The sequence below is a fragment of the Protopterus annectens genome, chromosome 1.part2 (assembly GCF_019279795.1).
Source record: "Protopterus annectens isolate FY-2018-M chromosome 1.part2, PAN1.0, whole genome shotgun sequence".
NCBI classification, from domain to species: Eukaryota; Metazoa; Chordata; order Ceratodontiformes; family Protopteridae; genus Protopterus; species Protopterus annectens.
The window spans coordinates 476,624,661-476,630,314 of NC_056727.1; positions in this window are offsets into that span (position 1 = coordinate 476,624,661).

Below are 5,654 nucleotides of genomic sequence, written 5' to 3' on the forward strand. Positions count from 1 at the left end.
AAAAAAATGAAATACGTCCTGTTCTAAAGTCCTTAATAAAGACTTATAAGAAACATACAAAATCACTCACATTCGGAAGTCATGTAGCTAAAACACTTGTATGCGCTTAAGGGTTTATTTTCATATTTCTCATGGGCCTCTGTCAAAGGAAGTTTAAGGTATTGCACATAGTAAAGTATCTAATTTGCCATAGTCTTCTTCTTGTTTTTCCTGTCAAGTTTTTTTTCTCTGTGGCCTTTGTACTTTATGCATACGGCCAAGTGCAACATCGAGCTTATTGCTTCTTCTAACAAAAATTCATACACTAGCCAATCAGACTCAAGTCCTACTAAGATAAGTACCCATTTTCAGGGGTGGCCTGTGAAGAAATTTTCCACTGTAATAAAGCTGGTGAGGTACATAAATACAAGTATGAATGCAGTGAACTAATACTGTATAACAGTAAAACACTGTAAAGCTGATATTACAGGCAAATAAAAGAGGAGGTCACTTACAGTAATTGCAGTGCTAAGTGCTAGTAATGCATATGCAGTTAAGCATACTGGCTGGGAGTGTCAGTTGTATAACAGCTGCAGTAAGTTAAAAAGGCACATATCACAGCTCTGATTTCATGTATTAAGTGATGTTATTTTGTATCCAGCATATTCTGTGTAAATATATAACAAATACCTTCAAGTCCAGCTCACATACAGAGGAAGCATCTTTTCTGAGGAAGCAGTAAAAATATGCTGATAAGGTAGAAAAGACATTGGAGAGTAGCAAACACAAAGGAAACTTAAACTGACCAAGACGGCAGACTAGGTGGTTGCATGAATAAATATCTCAATAAACAGGACAGAAGGTGATTATACATAAAGAAAGACTTTTTAGAACATGACTTATGCAGTGTGATTAAGGAAAACATCAAGTGCCTTTTGTGATCATACAATATGATTTCTGGATAACAATGTATTCATACATTTGCAAGGCAATAACTAAAAAAAATTACCTGACAATATCATTTGTTAATGGTAAAATATATCAAAACCCAACATGCAGGAAATTTATGTGGCTAGGAAAATAGTGTCACCTATTAAAATATATTAGCAGTCAGATTTTGCAACAAATCAGTGTATAATGAACTTATACATAATAATTATCAGAAAGTGACAGTATTAAGCAGATTTCATATAGGTTTATAGGTTCATAGGTAGGTACTAGGCTATCAGCCCAAGGGCCTAAGTAAGCCTAGTCAACAAGGGTCCCTGGATTATGCCACCCAAGAAAGTTATTTTCCTGTGCCCCTGTCGAGCAGAGCCACAGAAGTGATCTCCGGGGTGTATTTCCTATTTCCCATCCAATTATCAAGATTGTTCTTGAAGAATGCTATTGAGGAACTTTGCTTGACATAGATGGGTAGCTTGTTCCAGAGCAAAGGAAGTCTCTGGGACAGGAATCTATCCCTCCAGCATGTCCTGTTTATTGTGGTGACAAGGTTTAGGTCCTTAGAGCGTGTAGCTCGGAGGGATTGGGATTTCTTTAAGTGTAGCATGTCCAACTGCTCTGGGTTTGACATAGCTTTATATGTTAGGCAGAGATCACCTCAGAGTAGGCGATGTGCTATGGAGTAAAGCTGGTGTCTTTTGAGACAGTCAGTGTAGGGCACCTGTTTGAGGCCAGTAATCCTCTTTGTGAGGTACTTCTTTGGCCTTTCCAGCTGCTGCAGATGCCTTGTGAGGTACATTCCAAAAGGGGTGTTGTACTCTATAATGGGTCTAATGAGTGTCAAGTACAGGGGAACAATGACCTCTTTTTTTCCTAGATGAGAACCCTTTTGTGATGAGGTGTGCTACGTAGAAGGATTTCCTGACTACTGTGGCAATGTGATCATCAAAGGACAGACTACTGTCCACCTGGGTCCCCAGGTCTCTTATCGCACATTTGGCATTAAGTAGACTGCCACCTATGTGGTAGTTCATGGGTACAGAGTTTTTACCAAAGGGGATGACAATGCACTTTTTGGCATTGAGCTTGAGGCCATGGCTATGACACCAGGCATCTGTCTCAGTGAGGCCCTTCTGTAGGATGTCCATATCATTTGGGGACTCAACTATGGCTCCTAGTCGGCAGTCATCTCCGAGCTTCGTTAGCCAAAGGCTTTCTGTGTTAGCCTGTACTTCAGAGAAGTAGATATCAAACAGGAGAGGTCCCAGGACTGAACCCTGTGGTACTCCACTTGTCACTGGCTTGAAGTCAGATTTGGAGTCTGCAACTTTTACAGTGTGGGTTCTGTCAGTGAGCCAATTGGCAACCCATCTTGTGACATAGGGATTTATACCTAGTTTAGTGAGCTTAGCTATAATTCCAGAATGGGGGATGGTGTTGAAAGCTTTGGTGAGGTCAAGATAGGCTGTGTGAACCATCTTACCCTCGTCTACAGCATTGGTGACTGCCTCAAAGAAGTCGATCAGGTTTAGGAGACATGATCTGCCTTTCACAAATCCGAACTGGGTGGTGTCCAGAGTTTGGAGGTTACCAATGTCTTTGTTTATGAGTTCCATGATGATACGCTCCATGGCCTTACAGACAAGGCTTGTCAGGCTAATAGGGTGATAGTTCCCAGGATCAGTGGTTGCTCCCCCTTTGTGGAATGGGATAACTGTTGCCGTGTGCTATTCAGTGGGCACAAAGCCTGATGTGAGACTATAATTGAACATGGTGCTTAGCTGGGGAGCCAGTTCATTCTGAAGTCCTTGTAAAATGCAGCCTGGGATGTTGTCTGGTCCCATGGATGCTGTGTTTTTGGCTTTAGAGAGTGCAGCTTTTACCTGTGTAGTTGTGATTACAGGGACTCTGCATTCTTCCTGTATAGATATGGGCCCTTTAGGGGGTGAGAGGGGGGTAAAGTTAGCACTGAAACTATCAGCCAGGACGTTGGCAATATCAGTTGTTTCTGTAATTTTCATGCCATTGTGCTGTAACTCAGAGCAGATCTGGGTGTTGCCATTGAGATTCTTGACATAGCTATAGAATGCTTTGTGGTTGTCCCTAGAATCAGTGGCGATTTTGTTTTTGTAGCTAGCTTTGGAGGATCTTAAAAGGGATCTCAGCTTCTTACTGAGGCTGACCAGGGAACTCCTCCACTCATGGGATTTTACTCTCTTTTGCAACAGTTTTTTCCTTCTGTTGTAGAGTTTGTTTATGGCAGGGGGCCACCAGATTGGCTTCCTTTTTTTGGAGGATAGCATCTTGGTTCTATTTGGGATAGCACGATTCATGCACTCATGTAAGTGCTTATAGAGTGCACATGTGTAGGATTCAGCAGTCGTAACTGTATTGTCCATCTGCATGGGTATCAACATAAGCAGTTAACTGTAATATATAGCAATGTTTGCATTAAAAGGTACAACTGAATGACTACGGTGAAGTGAGTTAATGAATGAAATTTTGTGAGGTAGTAAATGATGTAAAAGTAAAATAAAGTCAGTTTCACGTATTACTGCTATGCACATGTGTGAAAGCATTTCAAGGGAATTGTGGCTGTTCAAACAATCAAAAAGGGTCATATGGTGTTACCCAATAAAAGTTAAATACAGTTTGTCCAGGATTCAGAAAAGCAGCTTATGGGGCATAAAAGGGCTAAATAGAACAGTCAGAGAAGCGCAGTGTGTCCTGATACTGATTAACTATGCTGCAGAAGTGACTTTGCATAATGGGGTCTGAATAAGCAGGTAATTCACTGCCAAAATCAGAGCAGGTTGCACAGTGTCCAGGGTGGCACCACAGTGAGTCACGTGACCTCATTGTGTTCACACTCATAACAATGTGCAGCTACAAGCACAGGTGAGAACCCAGATAAGGGCAACACAGCAAGTTCCAACTATTTTTATATTACAGAATACATGAATCTAGACAGTGCAGGAACAATGCAGGAACAGGAAAAGCCAGCACCATATATTCCAAACATTTTATTTGATGTGGTAAACACTTAAAATCACATACTCCAGTAAACATAAGCACTTTCATTCAAACAATTTTGGAACTTCTTCAGATGTGATATAGAGCAGAAAGGGGAAGGTAGCACACGGAAAGAGGCCATAGAAAACAGGATATATAGATGGCAACAGGAACAGACAAATTAACACAATAGATAAAAGCTGCCAGGGGTGCTGACATGAATAGGGAGGGGAATACAAAGGAGAGACAGACAGACAGAGGGAGGACAATTGGTTATGGAGACAGACTACAAACCAGAGAGGGAAGTGAAATGCAAGGAAAGGGAACATCACGTTGGGGGATAGGGTGTGATGATTACTGACTGCCACGCTGCACAGTGCAGCATCCAGCCTGAGATCGGTCACTTCTGTGATTGCCCCCTTGCCTGGGCACAGCTACGGTTGACCTGCTGGTCAAAGACAGGCAGCTATATGACTCTACCAGTCACATAAGGACATGCTCAAACATGCCAGTGCAGGTGCCCAGCTGCCAGTTCACACAGGCTATCACAAGACCGTCTATCTCATGCCAGGGTGACATACTGGGACCACAGAGTTGGCTAGCATTGAGAAGGCTACACCCATCACTGGACACAGCCCGCCACAGGGTGCCAAGGAAATGTCTGCTAGGTAGCCCCTGCTGGATAACATACATAATCCTGCAGAACAATGGGTCTGGAGACTGCTGGGGATCCAGCAGGTGATGGCAAAGCAGGTGCATGGCAGAGTAGCTGCAGCCACCCCAAGTCTACTGCCATGACTGACACTGCATAAAATATGAAATTTACATGAAATGTAATCTCTGACTGCTGCAAGGGAAAGGTTAGTTTTTTTTTTATTTATTGTAATTTATATTGCTTCATTGCCTTCTTCTGTGGTGTATATTGTAGTGTATTTTATTTTTATTGTGTTTTACTTGCATTCTGCTTTCAATTGCGTATTTAAAGTATAAAAGAGACCACAGCTGTTCTCCTGTGAGTTACACAGAATGGTCCTGTTGTATTTTTAAACTAAACTGTCTCTCTATCCCCCCCACACACACACACACACACAGACACATACACACCACGTGTGTTAATTTGGCCATATATTTCCTTCTCTCTTCTTTTTCATTGGCTATTGTCAGTAAACCCAAAATTATCATTTTGAGAAATCACTTCCCTTCAACTATTTAAATTTATTGGCAATCCCTCTGTATTCCAAACAGATGGAATACTAAGTGTTCACTACTTTTGAATCTATCTTGCTCTTTTAAAATTAGTGGCACTCTTCTTAGATTGCTAAGGCTTGCGTTAACCCCTGTTTCATATCTAACTGCTTAGTACACACTGCAACTCTTGGGACAGTAACCCATTTTTTTCCATCTTAACTTTAAAATCTGCAACATCTAATCCAAGACCATCAATTACTGGAGAACCCACATTCTGCCTCTCAGTAGTCATCTTGGGATTAGTGCTTCTGTTTTGCTTCTGATGACAGAAGGAACACAGGGACATTATTTCTTGGAAACTGATGATCAACAAAAAGCCCGATAACTGATTCATATGTGCCAGCTTGGAATTTGTGCTTATATTTTACTCTTGGTGAGGGAAGGAGCAGAGGGCATTAATTCCTGATTTGTCTCTGATGGGCAGTGAGTGTCAATGTGGGACCTTCCTGGCTGGTCTGGTCACTGTTGAA